The following is a 21,190-nucleotide window of genomic DNA, read 5'->3' as shown; positions in this document are numbered from 1 at the left end:
TTATGTGCAGAAATGGCTCACAAAAATTTTATAATATTTATTTCTACAAAATCAGAGGAAAATTAAGGAAATATTCCACATTAATTCAGGAAAACACATTGCTTTCTAAGAAGAATATAATTCTTTATATTTCAGCTTGACTACCTATAAATTTTCTCACAAAATGCCTACACTTTTTCTCTCTTGCAATATTTATGTTGATGTTTTATTTTTAAAGGCACTTTTCTTGAAGCAAAATATAACATGATGTTAATATAATGTGTAAATCCACATTACTAAGTGACAAGTTATGCTAATATTTCACACTTCAACAGTAAAAACCAGCTATATTAAGCTTACATATAATTGAACCAGTTAATTTACAGACACACCTCTTCATAATAAAAGAAGCTTCATTTCACAGTTTTTCTTTCCACAAAATATGACTGTTTATATTATTATGATGTTCTAATATTGACATTCATTATCATACATATTTGTAGAGTTATCTGTAATTTAGTTGTATTTTAACTTATGGAGAATCAACCTAGTTAGAGTCCATGTTGCTAAAACCAGTGGTATATATTTGTTAGAGATTACAATGAGATTGAAATGAGTGATATTGAACCCCAGATTACATCAATAAATTAATTATTGTGATCAGTCATACTATAATGTGAATATGCAAAATAATTTTTTCAGCAGTTGTCTCAGAGATCATTTAACTTTTCATGTTGTAGAGAGATCTTTTTACTTATATGTTGGTTGACTTTGATAAGAGAATTAAATAAGCCAAAGGAAAATGAAATGTATAAAGTCTATTTTCCAGCAGGATCAATAATAAAATCATAATTTCTCAAATTACTAATTTATTATTCTCTCTATCTGTACAATAGTTTTAATTAAATTAATAAAGTCTACCAAAATATCTATAATCTCTTAGCAAATATGTAATACTCTTTTTCAAGTATGTGCTAATTGGTTTTTGCTAGCTAGGAGTGTTTTATTTCTAGTTAATCTTTGTGAAATTTACATTCTCATCACAGTTTGTTTATACAGAGAGAGAGAAATTGGTATTTGATATAAAATTAAAATTTCTACTTTTATATTTTCTATTGCTAAGATTTACTTTATTTTGGTAAACACATATTATGGATCCAGACAGATTATAATAAACTGTTTTCATCAACCCCAAACTTACTAGGCTTTAATCTCTTGATACGTATAGACGATTGTTGTTGTTTTTTTATATTGAACTTGTGATTGCAATGTATGAATTTTGCATTTTAAATGATAACATAGGTTTTATTTTTTAGGTTATCAGTGTTATTATTTTCAAATTTTAAGCTTTCACATACCTTGATGCACTGTCCTTATTTTTAGCCTCTGCTTCTTAAATAATTTCTACAACTTGAAAACTGTTCAAAACATTTTAGTGAATTATTTATATCCTGATACACTGTGCAGCATGTACATGGACATAATAATTTCATACACACCAGGCACATGAGTCATACACATAAAAACCTGGCTTAACTCTCATGCACTACCTGGAGTCATGCTTGTACAATTTTTACAAATATACCCTGAGTACAATTATGTTTGATGAGCAAACATTTTATAAAGTTGATATTCATTGAAGTATTCTATTTAGAGTGTTGATGATAAGGAAAGTATATCAGTGGCTATTTGATTGTTCAAAAATTATCTATACATAATTTGTTTGCTTTGTTTTTAGATGAATCTCTAATACATTTAGCATTCTAAGAAAACATATATAAATATTTCCATAGTCCAAAGTTACTCATTATGTGAAAGCATAAATACCTAGAGTTTAATAGAGGAAGTCAACCATTAATTGTATATTGTTTAAGAGATATTTACTTTATTTGCTGAATTTTGACCAAAAATGTTCTAAAATGACTATCTGAAGTAATGGTGGATTGATTCTTAATAAATAAAACTTTTGAATCATCAGAACTCCATGAAGTCTTATACTTAGGTCACTTTTAATCATTCTTTTGTGATAGGTCCCTGAAGGTTCCTTCTTTAATAAAAATGTGTAGGGCTTAACCTATCTATAAAAGGGAAATCCAATATTTCAGTGACAATACCCATATCATGTGAAAATAAAATAAATAAAATAAAATTCCCACAGTTGTAAAAAGTATTGGAAGAATTGAAATTTTCCAAACTTTGTAATAATAAGCATATCCTGATATCCAGCATATCCAGACACAACTTTTGCTTAATGAGACAACTAATATGAGGATTATATATTCTTACTGTGAAGGGGATGGGTAGCATTAGAAAAAATGAATTGCACTCACAAAATAATTGCCTAGTGTGTTGAAAACAAATATGCAAGATTAATGTTTTTTTTAAAAGAATAGACATCTCCATTTATTTATGCTGCCAATAAAAGAATCCTAGATCAAAATGAAAAGGAGTTTGGTAAAATGAGTCTTTGTTTAAATCAAAACATTTTCTTTATTATTTTAACAGTGGTTTAAGAATTAAACAACATAACTTCACTGTAGAAGGGGATTATAAATCCTCAACTTCTATTCTTTATCACTCATTTAAAATTATCTAGACAAAAATTGTACTTTTTTGTGATAATCTCACTGATATAATGGGTCAAGGAATAGTCATTAGCTCTATTCATAATCTGTTTCCTAAGTAATCATGTGTCTCTAGAAATGTCCTTTTAAGAACATGTTTGAATATATTATGAAAAAATACCATTACATTTCAATTTTATATATTACTAAATTCAAAGTTGAACTTGTTACTCTTCTAATTCTCCTTTCATAATACACTACTCTCCTTTTTATTGGTATTTTGTTTTTTATAGTATGACTATCTATATATATAAAAGCCAAGAGACTAAACAGCACAAAGACCAGAATGACCAGAATGACCAGAATGACCAGAACGACCAGGGGCTATGACGTGCACTGTGGTGGCCAACCTGCCTGATCGGGGGCGGGGCTGGCCAGCCAACCACCTGTGGCCACTCCCTCCTGCCGGCCCCGCCCCCGATCAGACCACCCCCACCCTGATTGGGGCCAGGTGGCTAGACCTCACCTGTGCATGAATTAGTGCACTGGGCCTCTAGTAAGTAATATAAGATCAGAGATTTCAATTTACTTTGAAAAGATAAGATATGGTTTAAAAATTTACACAAAAGTCAGTGGCTTTATCGAAATTCAATTTATTGTCATCTATATATATAAAAGCCTAAGTGACCATTTGACCATTCAACTGTTCGACCGGTAGCTATGACATGCAATGACCACCAGGGAGCAGATACTCAATGCACAGGCATGGAAACATGGAACAGACTGATGAATCTTAGAGGGAAGTGGGGAGGGGGGAGGGCGGGAAGAGATTAAGCAAAGATCTTACATATATACTAGAGGCCCGGTGTATGGATTTGTGCACTGGTGTTGTCCCTTGGCCTGGCCTGCGGGGATCAGGCTGAAACTGGCAATCTGACATCCCCCAAGGGGTCCCAGATTGCAAGAGGGTGCAGGCCAGGCCGAGGGACCCCACTGGTGCACGAATCTGTGCACTGGGCCTCTAGTCATTTATAACAGTTCAAAGTGGGGGACTCCAGATCTGAGCCTCCTCATCTGTGGCTGATTTGCTCCATGTGGTCACAAAGTCCAAGTAATAGACTTTGAGTTGTTCAGGTCTCCATAGTTATCACCATATCAATCTGTAAGAAAAGAGCATGGAAAAATGTATATGGGAGCTTCTTAGAGACCAGGTCTGAAACCCTGGAACATCATTTCTTTTTAGGCCAACTAACTCAACTTGGTTTTCCAGGGTCTTTTCTGATTTTAGCACTGAAATTCTTACATCCTGGACTGGCCTTAGTCATGCACAAAAATGGTTAGTCAAACCATTTCCACTCACATTCCACTGTGGAAAACTTAGCCACATGGACACACCTAAAGGCAAGAAATTCAGACATACATTGCTCTGGAGTTAAGAGAAAAAAGAGAATTACAGATTTGATGGACTGCTAGCAATGTCTTCCACAAAGGGCTCTGTCTTATTAATCTTTAATACAAAGCCTTTATCTCAGTACTTGGCATAAATGTTGATGAAATAAAATTAATGGCAAAAATACTTTATTGTTCCTTCAAATAAAAATAGTTAAAACACTGAACATATATACAGCTTTTCGTACAAAGCTCTGGTAAAAGCGTTTGTTCAAATAAAATTTCTCTACTATAATGGTTATATATCATTGATGAAGTCAACTTTCTATCCTTATGCTCATATTTCTCAGTCTCAATCAGCTAGTCTTATTTTTAACAAATTAATGAAACATTTTTCTTCACATGGACTATTGAATATTATACATAATCACCTCCTCATTTTTGGCCTTGGAAGCTAACCTATATTTAGCTAAATGCATAAAACTTAATTGGCAGGATGCGCTAAGGAGAAAGAGCAATGATACCAGATTCAGGTAAGCTAGGTGTTATCTGTTAGCAGGTGAATGGTTTTAAGCTTGTCACTTAAATTCTCTGGACTTCAATTTTATTATCCCTCAGAATGGAATATTAATGTGTGTGTGTGTGTGTCTGTGTGTGTGTGTGTGTGCGCGCGCGCGCGTGCGCAAGGTTGAAGGTAGAATTAAGCAATGTAAACAGAGCACTGATGAATGGTAAAATATTATGAGAACATTAACTCTCTGTAACCATGGTATCTACCATTGGGCTGTGTAAAGCATCATGCTTGCTTTTCTGAACTGCAATGGAATGAAGATTCCAGAAATCTCTTTCTCATCATTTCAGGTAAAAATCACTAATGACTCTTTAGGCAATAATTTTTCCCAAGCTTGGAAGACATTACTTTTCTGCATATTGGCAGAGAAAGTTAGGTTTAAATGCTTTACATGTTGCCCCCAGACATATTATATATTTTAAAAATTATAAGATGCTAACCAATTGAGAAAAAAATGTCAAAGTGATAAAATTACCTGCCCCTATTAAAAGAGTGTTAAAATAAATATACACATGGATGTATTGATGATGATAGTTTAGACTGAAGAATAGACATTTTGGTTAATGCAGAGGTAAGCATTTTTATGTCTTGGTCCCTTTACACTGAATTAATCAGAAACACTGTGTTTTGTCATAATATAAAAGAAATGAAAGAAACATAGCAGAAAGCTAGTAAGAAAAGCAGCAGTAGGCTTAGAGCAGAGGCTTGTAAACTATGTCTCTTGGGCAACTCAGAGCGCCTCAGCTCCCGGGCAGGGAACACAAGGAGAAACAGCAGACAAGGCTAACGCTCTGCACTTCAGTGCCAACCACAGCAGTGCTGCTTTCATCTGATTTATGTGTCATGAGGATAAAGAGATTCCATACCTTCAAGGAAGTTTGGAAAACCATTGTTTTTGGAAAATATATTTTTCAATATTATTTATTATAGGAAAATACTACATGTTGCAGATTTGACTAAGTGCCAGGCAAGCATCCTGGACAGAGGGTGAAAGCAAACGGAACTGATGTAGACTACATTATGCTTTTTACAGTGGAGGAGTGTCTAGGAAATATTCTGAAATAAAAAAGAATAAAGAATAAAAACAAAATGCAAAATATCAGAGATAAAGTTTATGGACTTAACATGTAATCAGCTGAAGTTGACTCAGGCTGAGAGGAGAGTCCTGAAAAAACTATATGAAACAGAATGATGTTATTGTTCAGATATAGTGTCACTTACCGTGTTCACCACTTCCTGGAGATAAAGCATCTGCCTCTTAGAGGTGCTAGATGATTAGAAGTATCACTGTTCCAAAGAAGAAATGAAAGTGTTGCTATGACAGAATAAATTAACTTTTTGGGGTTTGTTAGTTGAGCTAAATAATATTAGTACTCAGAATTCAGACTAACGTTAATCCAATCATCTCCTACTGGATGAGCTTTTTATATTAGTTGGATGAATGCCATCAACTCTCTGTTCTGTGGTTTGATGCTGCAATGAACTATTAAAATTTCTTTTGCCTTAAAATGTTCTGCTAATGGGCCCATTTCCCAATTAGGAAGATGACAGGAGAGAATGTTCTATGCTGACTCCTCTCAAAGTATTATTGTTACATAGAAATGCAGAGAAAAGTAGAAAGTAATGTTGGATTTTGATCTTTAAAAGGTCTATGCCAAAGGCAAGTTTTCTCCTACTACAGAGGGAATCAGAATTTATAAGGCAAAAGCAGAGGCAAGAATCAGACACAGAGTCTCATTAAGGTCCCAGACGTGAAGTTCTGGAAACATATTTCTCACCCAAATTGAGGTAAAATCCCCAAAGCAGAATAAGATCCTCAATTAATTTTTGGGATCTGAGACTTGTTTCCCAGATGGGACTGAGGAAAGCAGCAGATTTTCAGAATTCCCTCACTTCTTGCCATGATTCAGTAACAATTGACTAGGTATCATATTGGCATGGTTTATCCATGTAATAACTCTTCTAAATTTACCGAAGGCCCATAGTTACATGACAGTGCTTCCACATTCTCCAGTGCTTCCCAAAAAAGTCACAGAGATACATAGAGAATATCTTTGATTTTAAGGCTTCTATTGTCAGGATATGGAGGATGTTGGGTGATGTGCATGGGCCCCTGCCAAGATAGGAATGAGGACACTGAGGAATTCAGAGAATATATGCCAATAACTATGAAGTAGTGGAGCAGAAGGGGGAAATAGTGAGGATCAGGCAACCCAAACAAGTTGTGAACATGTGTAGTTACCTTTCAGACCTTAGATGAAACCTTTTGGAGAGGGATAGGGTATAATAAAAACCGAATTTTTTAAAAGATTCCTGTTTTGATTAAGTTTACAGAGTGTGGATAGTTTCCCCATTCTAGTAAAATTATGTTATTGCTACTACATAGAAAAGAAGTTTGAGTTAGTAAGTTTAGTTTTTAAAAAAGTTAATGGAAATTAAAATGAATACCTCTTTATACCTCCCTTATATTTTTGGATTGTGTATATTATAAACATTATAGTATTCCATATTTTCCCCATCATACTTGATGAACTCTCATCACTGAAGTATATTAGTTGAAAATACAGTGGAGCCAGAATGCTCAAGTTAAAATCCTGGCTTGGCCACTTATTAACTGTGTGACCTAAAACAGAGTTACTTGTCCACTCTCTGGATCAGCTTACTCATCTGTAAAATGGAGATACTTAGATTGCTTATCTTACAACTACATTATAAAGATTAAATGAGATAATTTATGAAAGATCTTAGAAAGTATTGGGTGCCTTGTGTGTGCTCAGTAAATGTTTACCACTTTCTTGTTATGAGAGTGATTGAAAGCGAGTAAAAGTGTAATTTTTTATATTTTATTTTTATTGTTGACATGACTAGATATGCCCTCCATTATTCCCCTCTTTGCCCTCCTCCACCCAGATACCACTCTCCCCTCCTCCTGGCCTTCACCAGATTGTTGTCTATGTCCATAGGCTATGTCCATTGTTTTCTATGTCCATGCTTTTAAGAGAGCACAGTGAAATCTTTGCACGTTTTCTTGTGTTTTAGGGACAAATCCTCAGTGATTCTGATATTTAGCTTTCCTCATGCATTCACTCTACAAACAAGTTGAATAAATGTTGAACACCTATTTTATACTAGATAGTGCTCTAGTAGTGAACAAAAATAAATCATGGTGTTATGAAGCTTAAATTCTACTTGTAGGAGCAAACAATAAATTAATAAACATACTATTTCAGGTGTAAACATTAGGATAGAACATCAACTGACATAAACAACATCAACATCTCAGAGCTTGAAACAAAATAATTTATTTTACTATCACATCTCCGATAGTACTGGTCAGTGAGAGCCAGGGTAAGGTGAGATCTCTGCTCTGAGTAGTCATTTAGAGTCCAAGCTCTTTTACTAGGTGGTTCCCCCATCTCATGGGCTCCTCATTTGCCTGGTAGAGAGGGAAAATGTGGGCATCTGGACAAATGTGTAGAAAATATTGATTCAAGAAGCCAGTCCATTGACTAGGACTCAGTAATTCAGTAAGTGCAATAAAAACTGGGAAATATGTTCATTCTCAGGGTAAATAGGACATAGACTTGAATATCTAACATTGTGTCAACAACATGGTGACAACTTTTATAAAGAAAAATAAAGCCAAATACAGTGATAAAGTAGTAGGGCAAATCCTATATAATAAAAGGCTAATATGCAAATTGTCCCCTCAATCAGGAGTTCGACCAGGAGTTCAACAAGGAGTTGGACCAGGGGGCAGGGCCAGCTGGCCAAACACCTGCAACCCTTCCCCCCAGCAGGCCCCACCCTCGATCGGCTCCCCTGCACCTCAATTGGGGTGGGCCGGCTGGACTTCACCCATGCACAAATTCGTGCACCGGTCTCTAGTATGTAGATATTTTAAGTATGATCTTAAAGGAAGGCCTGCCTGAGAGACTTCTGCATATGAAATTAAATAAGAAGACTAAGTGGAACTACTCAGACAACTAGAAAAAAATAAGTTCTTGATAATTTCAATACAGGGATGTCATGGTTGTATTCTAGTAAGAATGCAATCGCAGTGCATTGAAATTGGAAGTTCAAGTCCAAAAAAGGGATCATCCTGGGATCCCTCTTTTTCAAAGTTTTATCATGGAATTGGAATATTTCTGTCAAGAAGCAAATAGTAAATATTTTAGTCTTTGTGGGCTCCATACAGTGTCTGTCTTACCTACACAACTCTGTCATTGTAGTGTGAATGCAGCTGTAAACAAATACCCAGATAAATGGTCATGGAAACAAATACCCAGATAAATGGTCATGGTTGGGTTCCAATAAATTCAACAAAACAGTTTTCCTAAACCTACTTTATAGCAACATCTACAGGGTGGACCTAATTCTAACATATTTTTCTTTTGTTATTTCCATTATATTTTTCAAATAACCAAGCAAATTATTTCATGCCCAACTGTCCTAACAAATGCATACTTAAGACAATGTTAGATATTTCAACTTCATACTCTGACATGAATAATTAGACTGAAATCGCAGATCACTTTAATATTATTTTAATATTTATGAAAAGTATATTTGTAAAATCATTTCACCAGGGCAAGATATCTTTTGATATAAGGATTTGTTTTGCTAAGTTAGTCCAAAAGCCAGCATGGTCACCACCCTGTAATTTATTTAGATGTAGAAACAGATAATACAGACCACTCACCAGAAAATATGAATAAAGTTTCTTTAGTGCTCAGATCAAGTTGAGGATTCCCAGGAAGGAAGAGCTCACACAGGAGTCTAAGGAGGACTAGAAGAGGGAGGTGGCTTCAGAGTCTTGTTGTGGGTAGGGAATGAAACTGGATTGGAATTCTTATTGACTAGGGGCTGCACTGTTCGAAATTCTTACCAGCCCACAGAGACAGAGTGCACACATGGGTGATCTTTCTCACAAGTCACAAAGGTGGTGAGATGGCAGAGGTGTGAGTAGAGGGGGAACAAGGGAGCCTATCTAAGGGCCAACAGAAAACACAGGGTGATCTTTGTTGCAGGAAACAGATCTAATTTCAAAGGAAGTATGAAATATTTTATCAACATAATATCCTCAAAAGTATTAAAACACGAGAGATTTATAAGAACTGCAGACTAATGAATGAAAAGAGATTTGTTACATAAAATATTGCAAAAAATGTCAGGAATGCTAACAGTTTGAGTTAATGAACAAAACTGCTTAGTTTTCACTTGTTTCAAATTATTTGGCAATTTTAACAAATCAAGACTATTCAATTTTAAAATTTATTGTTTCTTTCTTTCCTTTTATCATCTGATATCCAAATGGTAACTCTAGCACCTCTCAAATAATCAATAGTAATATCAAGGCATATTAACACATGCATTTACATAATTGTTAAATTTTGATAATATTTTACAGGTAGTAGGTAAAGATGCCTCCAAACTAGGGCCTATGAGCTACATTCAGAATGCCTCCTATTTTTTAAATACTTATAATGGAACACAGGCCTGTTTGTTTACTTTTGGGGTACAATCACAAAGTTGAATAGTATGACAGAGATCATAAGATAGGCAAATTAAAATATTAATATCTGGTCTGTTACAGAAAAAATTTGCCTATCCCCAATCTTATTTTATTAATTTGATCTTTGCCATTAATTCATAGAAATAAAATGGTATAAAAGTATAATCATCATGGCATACAGAATATTAGAGGACTCAAAACTTTCTGAAAGTTGTAAAAAAAACTACATGTAGGAATTTTCATATTGTAACTAGAGCCCCAGTATATGAAATTCTTGCACTGGGGGGAGGGGGGTCTCTCAGCCCAGCCTGTGCCCTTTTGCAGTACGGGACCCCTCAGGACATCTGTCTTGTAGTCCAGGGCTCTGGAAGTCCAATACCCCTCACTCCTTACTGCCCGCCTGCAGTGGAGGCAGGAGAGGCTCACATCATCGCTGCTGCATTCACCAGCCATGAGCCTGGCTTCTGGCTGAGCGGCGCTCCCCCTGTGGGAGTGCATTGACCACCAGGGAACAGCTCCTGCATTGTGCATCTACTCCCTGGTGGTCAGTGCACATCATAGTGACTGGTTGTTCTGCCGGTTGGTCAATTTGCATATTAGGGTTTTATTATATAGTTTGTTCAGGGAATAAAATACATCTTATAGTTTGAAACACGAGAGATTATGAAAAAATAACATTCATAATCACATCACACCTAAAACCCATTTTAAAATCATTACATAAACTACTGCATAATACTTATCAGACTTGCCCCATGTCCAGATCTAGAAAAATTGAGTAGATAACCATTAATAATATCAAAGAGTGTCCTTCTCCTCAGAGCCAAGTACTCATTAAAATAAATGTTTTTAATAGTCACTGATGTTTAGGCAGCTATTCTTTTTTTAATTTCATGGTTGTCCCAGTGAGCATGCTCTCCTGCTGTTATAGTGCAAATCAGTGAGCTGACATGAGACACCTTAATCAATAAGCCAAATTAATTTGGAGTCTTTTATTACGCTAGCGCTAGTGGGCTCAGAGTAGAATATCTCTGTCAAATTCTGGGTCCCATATGGAAGAAGTCTTTCTAGTTCTTTGTCTTCCAAATTTGGAATGAGACTTCCGAACCTTCTGAGAAAGAAGTCCTGTGTGCTGAGAAGGGCCATGAGACTATATCTCAAGCCCTGGCCTGGCACTAGCACTGACAACTCTGTCTGGGGCATAGTTTATGGCCTCTCTGGAATGGGAGTAGTCTTATTTTTCTCTATTATTTAAGCAAGCAAGTGTTTACAGAAGCCAAAATAGCAGGGTTAAAATTTCAAACAGCAGTTTTTACACAAGATGGAGGTTACTATGCTTCACTGACACTGTCCTTTAGAATGATACATCTGGGGAAATAAGAGCCAATGGGAGAGTGAGCCAGTATTATCATTTAAGTTTAAAATGGGTAACACAGCTTCCTCCACATCAAAGTAGTCATGGCAACCCTACCCTGTCACTTGGACAATATTTTCCATAAACTTTCTCCATGTTTTTCTCTCTCCTCTTTCAATCTATCATTCCCTCCCTCCCACCTTCTCATACTCCTCTTTTTCCTATCTCCCTCTCCTCTTTTTTTCATTCTTTCTCATTCTACTTTTTGTTTCTTTTTCCAGCAACATTTCATCCTTCACCTTCTTTGCTAATTCTGGAAGTGATTGACTCAGTGCCAGAGGTGCTACAAGACTAGAAACTAAAGCTAACTAAGAAGCAATCGTGCTTCGGACCCTAGTCCTCATGATGATGACTCTGAATAGGAATTAAACTTTGGCCCCAGCCATATTTGGGATATTAAGATTTCCCCCCCTCCAAAAAAAATCCCTAGAAAGAAAACACAAAACATGAAGGAAATGGAAAATAATTATTATTGAAACATACCCATAGTCTAGCAACCTCTTTACTTTCATCTGCCTCCAGATCACATAGGAAATCACAACCTTAACCTTTAAGTTGCCTTACAATAACTTCTTGTTTCTATAAACTTGCACATTCATAACCTTTCATAATATTTAAACATATACTTTATATTGATATTAACACTTATACTGTAAGTTTTATCTATTTTAATTTACAGTTGCATCTCTAAACTTTGATTTTATATTTATGTAGTTAGCTCTCATAAGGAAGGTGTTGTGCCTCTCCCACTCATTCTTTTATCCCTCGCACTGAAGTATGGTACCTATTTGCTTTGTTTAACAATGGACAGGTTACTTTGATTTTCTAAATTGTATAAGTCATACCATTCGATTGAATGACTTATTGATTGAATGACTATCCCACTGATTGTGATCTTACTGGTTATCGAAGCACATTCTTCTGTACCTGGGAAACAGGACAGCACAATTACCCTAAATTGTTTTAGTGGCCACAGGTGGTGCATTCCAGTTGACTCAGTGGTCCTAAGACCAGGACAGTGCAATTACTCTAAATTGCCTCGATGGCTCTAGATAATGTGTTTCTATCAACTCAGTGATCCGGAGACCCAGAACTATAATTTAGATAACATGCCTAAGTTTAACCCAGGTTACCCAAAGGCTCTAGATAATGTATTTCTGTCCATTCAGTGACCCCGAGACCCGAAACTGTAATTAACATGCTTAATTCTGCTTCTGTAATCTGCTTTTTTTGCGAGCCAGGTGCCTCATTCCAAACCCTGGGATGTAATCAATACCTTTGTGATTTTTGCCTATATAAGTCTGGTTTTGCCACCATCTTATTACTATGAGATTTGGGAATGTCCCCTCATAGTCCCGGATTGCAATAAATGTGACTCTTTAATTCGACTTCTTGAGGCGTCCTTCTGTGATTCGCGGGGTACATTACAACAGCACCAAATTAAATGACCTAAATGATTTGCTTGTTTAATTTAAAAATACATTGCAATAATTACTAATGTTACGCAAAGAGTATTAAAATATTCCACATGATTGAATATATGGTCCCTTATGATGACATGAAAGATGTGAATACACAGTTGGTGAAATCTGAAAAGACTGCTTCGGAGACACTTAAATCTAGGAGAGAGGGTGGGAGGTGTTCCTCAGAGTCACTGAATGACAGAGGTGACTAGAAAAGACACCCCTCTTTACTTCCCCTTGCACATGGAGGGGGGCCTAGGCCAGAATCTTCCTTTCATCACTTAGAAAAATGCTCAAATATTATAAATGACTTCCCATCTTTCACTTCCCATCCAGTGTTGCTTAAGATCATAAATCTTGTTTGTTTTTTCTTTTTAAAGAAATATGGGCTTTTATTCAAATAAATTTAGGTGAAGATCATAGCAATCATCTGGGTAGTTCATTTCAAGTTGTTTTTCAAGCTGGATCATTCAGGTCAAATACAAATATTTTTTACTTGTGCAGGGTTTTTTCTTTCTTCCTCAATTTAATTTCCTCGTCAGTCATTCCACTTCACAGTGCCTATGTAAATTAAGCTGTAGCTTTGTAAACCACAGTCCCTTCTTGTCTATCTCCTTAGTAACAGCCTCAAAGTACTAAAAAGCTAAAATAGCTACAAAAGAACAATTAATTTGTGTAAAATCACAGAGGCGCTGTAGGTATTAAAAACACTACAATAAAGCTTTTTATCAGCTAACTAAACTGCAGAGCATTAAGCTAAAAACTAATAGGGCTGAACATGCAACACAATGATGAGGATGATAAAGGAATCTCAAGGACAAGCAGAGAATCAGGGTAACATGATTTAGAAGTGATACAGTTATTTCAAATGAACATCTCCATAAGTACATATGAAAAGTGCTGATCTGTGGGGAAAGGCAGGTTTACACCAGCAACTATAATTACATTTATTTTTAAAAGAACCTTACATTTTTATGGAAGTTACTGTTGAAGATTCAGATAATGCACCCTGCGGCTGTTCAGTATATACCTGTTGATTGGGGATTAGCTGACAAATTAACATTTAAAAATTTAAGTTTCAGAACTATTAAAAATAAAAGAGATGGCATATTATATCTAAAACTACCCAAAAGGATAATATTAAAACATAATCAGAAGTGCCACCACCTTTTGTGCTGAAATAGCAATGGAAACAAGTACTGTTGTTTACTTAATGGCTGCTCTTTGCCCAGAACTATGTTAGATGCTATGAGTTGGAACATAAGATCATCTATTGCTGTGATTTCAAAGTAAGCACATTAAATCATTCCAGAACTATAGAGAGAAGAATTAATTTCTAATTGTGAAGTAAATACAGTGGATGCACTAGGATCCTGGGAAGGAAGTAAGGGTTGGTATATAGAAACTACAGGGAATATATGCCTTAATCTCTGTTGCATGCATATATATCTAGATTTAAACCTTAGTGAAATAAGAATTTTTAGGGGATATAGGCAGGTTTAGGAAATTTTAAAAATTAAGGGTCCATGAAAAAAAACCACAGGGCTACAGAGCAGAAGTTACATTTCCATAAGACAAGCCAGCTGGGAGAAGGTATATTTCCATAACACAAAAGAGCAGTAGCAGCTACATTTACATAAGATAAGGGACTGGGAGTAACAAAAGGTCTATATTTACAAAATAAAGAAGGGGGAAGAAAGCCCAGAGGGAATGGGAAAACAATGAGGGAGGAGGGACTCACATGTCCTATGTGATGTTTGACCTTTGAGCTCAGGAGTGCTATAGTGAGCAAATCAAAGGGAATATTGACCAATCAGAGGGGTTATCAGGACACAAGAACTGCAGCCTTTATAAACTGGGGGAAAAAAGAACTAGGTGGGACTCTTTCCCCCTCACCAGGTGGGAATCTGTGCTGTGAGGTTCTTTCCCCTTCCCCACATCTGAGTCTGTACTTGTTCTTCAATAAATTTCCACCTTTGCTATACCACCTCTGTCCCTGGATTCATTCTTGGACTCCGATGGACAAAGAATCAGGGGAACCATCTTGCCCAGGGGAACACTGAGTGTTCAAGTCCAAAAATCCCCTATCACTAGGTCCTCCCTCTGCTAAAGTACTATCAGATTTTCTGTCAACTGTTCTTTCTTTTTGAGTTCAAGTTTTATCAACTGGAAAATGGGGAGAATAACACAGACCTCACAGATCTGTTATACAGAGAAAATAAGAAAAAATGCTTTAACTGTGCTGCACATTGTTGGCATTCAGGGAATATGTGCTCAGTTTATCTTTAATACAAATGTCCACTTAACAACAAGTATATATATACACTGAGTGGCTAGATTATTAGATATAATTTCCCGCTGAAGTTGCTAGAGGGCCAGATCATTATAAATGTCTGAATAGCACAACATACCTAAGTATCATTGCTGATCAAGTTCATCCTATCATGTTGATGGTGTATTCCAATGGAGATGGCTTCTTCCAATAAGACAATGTGCCATGCCACGGTGCTCTTATTGTGCAGGTGTGGTTTCAAGAACATGAGGGAGACTTTACCTTGCTTAGGTGGCCCCCACAATCACCAGATCTCAATCCAATTGAGCATTTGTGGGACAAAGTTAAAAGAGCCATCAGGCCGCTGGTTCCACAACCATCAAATCTCACAGAACTGGACAGTGCTATTCATCAGGCATGGTGTCAGATTCCTCGCATCACCTTTCAACATCTCGTGGAGTCAATGCCAAGAAGAATTGCTGCAATATTGAAGGCAAAAGGTGGCCCAATGAAGTACTGATGGGATGGTCATAATAATCTGGCCACTCATATGTGTGTGTATATATATATATATGTATATATATATATATATATATATATATATATATATATATATGTGTGTGTGTGTGTATATATGACCTTTAAAAGACTTTGATATATATATATATATATATATATATACTAGAGGCCCGGTGCACAAAAATGTGTGTGTGTGTGTATATATGACCTTTAAAAGACTTTGATATATATATATATATATATATATATACTAGAGGCCCGGTGCACAAAAATTTGTGCACTCGAGGGGGAAGGGGGCGGTCCCTCAGCCCGGCCTGTGCCCTCTCACAGTCTGGGACCCCTCGGGAGATAATGACTTGCTGGCTTAGGCCTGCTCCTGGGTGGCAGAGGGCAGGCCCAATCCCTAGGTGCAGCCCCTGGTCGGGCTCAGAGCAGCAAGTATATATATACACTGAGTGTGACAGTGGCCCCTGTCATGCAGAGAGCAGGGTGGATTGGGAGGTTGCGATGCCACCCTCAGTCACGCTCAGGGTAGGGCCGATTGGGGGGTTGGGGCACAGCCCCGTCACACTAAAGGCAGGGTCGATGGGGAGGTTGTGGCGCCACCCCCTGTCACGCACAGAGCAGGGCCCATCAGGGGGGTTGGGGCTCCGTACCCTGTCACGCACAGAGCAGGGCCAATTAAGGGGTTGGGTGCTGCCCCCTGTCATGCACAGAGCAAGGCCCATCAGGGTGTTGGGGAGCTCCCCCCTGTCACGCACAGAGCAGGGCCGATCAGGGGGGTGAGGAGCTCCCCCCTGTCACTCACAGAGTAGGGCCGATAGGGGATTTAGGGTAGCGCCCCCTGTCACACACAGAGCAGGGCGGATCAGGGGGTTGGGGCGCCGCCCTCTATCACCCACAGAGCAGGGTCAATCAGGGGGTTGGGGCGCCGCCACTGTCACACTCAGGGCAGGGCCAATGGGGAGGTTATGGCTCTACCCCATCACACACAGAGCAGGGCCCGTGGCGGGGGGGGGGGTTGGGGCGCTGCCCTCTATCACCTACAGAGCAGGGCCGATCAGGGGGTTGGGACGCTGCACCCTGTCACACACAGAGTCGCAGGGCGATCAGGGGCTTTGGGCGCTACCCCCTGTCACGCTGATCCGATGCCAGGAGGCCTCGCGGCTCCGCTGATCCCGGTGCTGGGAAGCATATTACCCTTTTACTATATAGGATAGAGGCCTGGGGGCTGGCTGGTTTGCCCTGAAGGATGTCCTGGATCAGGGTGGGGGTCCCCACTGGGATGCCTGGCCAGCCTGGGTGAGGGGCTGAGGGCTGCTTTCAGGCTGGTTGTTGTTGACTGAAGCTCCCAGCCGCTCCTTTTTTTTTCTCTTTTTTTTATTTTATTCTGGGCCAGCTTTAGCTTTGGCTCTAGTTCTGAGGCTTCCACTGGTTTGTTTGCGTTCTATAATCGAAACAATGTATAACTCCAGCTCTGAGATCCTGGGGTTTTGTTTAGCTTCTATATTTGTTACAGTTTCTTAGAGTTGCAGCTCAGAGGCCGGCAGCACAGGCGGGGAACGTTGGAGTCCTCCTTCACTGCAGCAAGCAAGCCTCCTGTTCGCTTCCAGCTGCCTGGCTGCCGGCCACCATCTTGGCTGACAGTTAATTTGCATATACTCACTGATTAGCCAATGAAAATGGTAGCAGTCGTATGCCAATTACCATGTTTCTCTTTTATTAGTGTAGATTAGAGGCCTGGTCCCCTAACTGCCCCCTCCATGCCAGCCTGGTTGCTCCTAACTGCCCCCCCTTCCAGCCTGGTCACCCCACAAAGCCTGCTTGTTCAGTCGTTTGGTTGTCCCTCACTAACCCCCCTGCTGGCCTGGTCATAGGCAGCCATCTTGTGAGGGTGTGACAGTCAATTTGCATATTACCTCTTTATTATATAGGCTATCTACTATGCCTACTATAGTTCATAAGATTAAAGGTATCAGAAATATAATTTTAATAAAAATTCATTTTATCTAAGCCTTTAATTTATAAATTTGAACCTTGAGATACAACAGCAGACATCTGAAATTTCCTCTGAATATGTATATCATATACAGAGGGCTCTATACAACCAACAAATGTCGCACACTTTTTGGAATATTAAGTCTTAGATTCCATCTAAGCATACAAGAATATTATCACCCTGTTATTTCACTTGTCTTTTTTACTCCAAAATAATACTTGAAGAAATCTTGATTTTTTTATTACCTAGATTTGCATGCTTTCATTGTAATGTGGCCACATGTAAAATATCCATTGAATATAATGTAATGCATAACTTAATACATATATATATATATATATATATATATATATGTAAATTTTTAAAGATCTTATTGGCTTTATTATTTTTTTCATTGCCAAACTTTCTATCATTATTTATTTATTTATTTAAATTTATCTTTATTATTGAAAGTATTACATATGTGCCCTCTTTTTTCCCATTGATTCCCTCTACCCCATTCCACCCCCTCAGGCCTTCAGCATACTATTGTCTGCTTCCATGGGTTTTGCATATATGCATATAAATTTTTTGGTTAATCTCTTCTCCTCTCCTTCCTCCTTCCCTCTGAGAATTCTCAGTCTAATATAAATAATAGAATCCCAAGTTTATTTGGACTGACTTGTGTAAAAAACAGTTAGGGGTTATGAAGAGTTATCTGTGTAACAGTAGTTCTTCAATATCAGAAAAATATATTAACAAAATGCAAGATTACCCATACCCAAGGATTGTAGAAAACCTGCTGCTTACAGTTGGTGATAATAGTATTGTGCTAATTAAATGCATATTATAAGAAAAATCAGTGGCACTTTAACAAATTGTGTCATTTGCAAACAATTAGTAAATGTTTCTATAACAGTGGTTCTCAATTTCACACATTTTTCTAGTATATAATATAAGCTTTATCACACGGCATTTTATTTTAAAATTTTTCAAATCTGCCAAGAAGATGGAAAAATAAGTATAGGTATACCTTTGCTAACATTCACACATTTTTTTTTCTTGCTCCATTTCTCTCTTTAATTTTTTGCTGAATCATTTTAAACCATTTGCAAACATTTGCTTCACTCCTAAGTATATTAGCATTTAAATTATATATTACTTTTTAAACATGCCCAGGAAATTTATTATTGATACAATCATATTATCTAATAAAGATAGTCAAAATATTCTTTGGATCTGATTTTAAATCTATATAAAGAAGTTTTCTACTGTATCTAAGTTTTCCCAAATTTAACAGTGTCATGTGTATACTACATTTTTCCTCTTGAAATGCAGAATATTAACACTTTGTTTCAAATTTCATTTATTTGGGCATATTATGATATTTTCTAAAATGACAGCTTATAAAGAAAAATGAATCTGGAATTGTTCAGCTCATTTTATAATTCTAGGGAGAAGTACAAGAATGTATGATGCCAGTGCAAGTAAAACAAAGAATAATATGGTACAGAATTATTATATATTTATAGAGACCTTTAAAGGGCTTTGAAATGAAAACATAGATGGGGAGGAAGAGTCTTCTATTTTTTATATAGATATTTAATAATAAGAATAACAAAAGCAATGTTTATTTTGTTTTTTTCATCCTGCAAAGATAAAATAAGAGTATAAGAGAAAACCGTATATAATAAAGGGTTATCCTATATAATAAAGAGGTAATATGCAAATTGACCATCACTCCAACACAAGATGGCCACCCCATGTGGACACAAGATGGCCACCACAAGTTGGACAGCAAGGGAGGGCAGTTGGGGGTGACCAGGCTGGCAGGGGAGGGCTGTTAGGGGCAATCGGGCTGGCTGGGGAGCAGTTAAGCGTCAATCAGGCTGGCAGGGGAGTAGTTAGGGGGTGATCAGATTGGCAGACAGAAGCGGTTAGGGGCAATCAGGCAGGGAGGCAGGCGAGTTGTTGGGAGCCAGCAATCCTGAATTGTGAGAGGGATGTCCGACTGCCCGTTTAGGCCCGATCCCTGTGGGGTCCCAGATTGGAGAGGGTGCAGGCTGGGCTGATGGACACACAACAAATCAATCATCATCAACAAATCAATAAATGACAAGTGCTGGTGAAGATGTGGAGAAAAGGAATCCTAGTACACTGCTGGTGGGAATGCAGACTGGTGCAGCCACTATGGAAAACAGTATGGAGTTTCCTCAAAAAATTAAATATGGAACTTCCATTTGACCCAGTGATCCCACTTCTAGGAATTTATGCTAAGAAACCCAAAACACCAATCAGAAAGAATATATGCATTCTTATGTTCATAGCAACACAATTTACAATAGCTAAGATCTGGAAACAGCCCAAGTGCCCATCAGTAGATGAGTAAATAAAATAGCTGTGGTACATTTATACCATGGAATACTATGCAGCTTAAAAAAAGGAGGCTCTCTTACCATTTGAGACAGCATGGAGGTACCTGGAGAGTATTATTGCTGAGAAAAATAAGCCAATCAGAGAAAGACAAGTATCACATGATCTCACTCATACTGGAATGTAATGAACAAAATAAACTGATGTACAAAATAGATACAAAGACATAGACGCATGGAACAGTCTGCTGACTCTCAGGGAAGGCTGAGGTAGGTGGGGAGAGATTAACCTGGGAATTTTTATGCATATATGCATAGCCAGCTCATGGACATAGACGATAGTGTGGTGAAGGCCTTGGATGGGTGGGTGCAGGGTAGAGGAGATAAATGGGTAAAAAAAGGGGACATCTGTAATACTTTAAACTATAAAGATACATTTTAAAAAAATAAATAAATACAAATAAAAGATCAAGATTAAAAAAAAAAACTGATCTTGCAATCTGTCTTCTCTGAAAACTCAGAGTTCAATGTTCTGTTGAAACCAAAGGCCACTCCAGGAATTCTGATGCTTGGGGAAGGGTTTATTTAATTTGTGAGATGTATTTTCAAAACTGTGGTTACACTGATCATCAAAGCTATGTTTTAGTTATGTGCCATTCTTCCATGGCTTTCCTACAATTACTAGATGACATTATTTTAGTGTGAGCTGATTATAAGGGGAACGATGAGTCCTTTCTTTTCAGCTTCAGGTTTGGTTTGAAGCATTGCAAAAGTTGAAGGAAAACCACATTTTTCTAATAATTGCAAGAAAAAATATCTGATAATCACAAGACAAAATGATTGGGGTGAAAGAAAGCAAATGTACTGGAGAAACTGTAGGAAGTAATGAATGAGACATGGGAGAAGAGAAACTGTAACCAAGCTTCTGAAGTTTCTCAATAAAAAATAAGACAATATGCCTATAAGAGCATTATCTCCTTTTTTCAAGTTATATCCTGTCATTTCTCCTGGTCTGTTATCACATTGTCCGTTTAATCGCAGTAATCCTGCCTTATGTGGGGCCAGCAGTACTGAGCACATAAGAAAGCAAAGGAAAGCAGAGGGAATAGTAACAGCACATCCCCAATGAACCCAATAAGGGGAAAGTAATGGAG

The sequence above is a fragment of the Myotis lucifugus genome, unplaced genomic scaffold (assembly GCF_000147115.1).
Source record: "Myotis lucifugus unplaced genomic scaffold, Myoluc2.0 scaffold_142, whole genome shotgun sequence".
NCBI lineage: Eukaryota > Metazoa > Chordata > Mammalia > Chiroptera > Vespertilionidae > Myotis > Myotis lucifugus.
Note: the sequence above shows the minus strand (reverse complement) of the source record.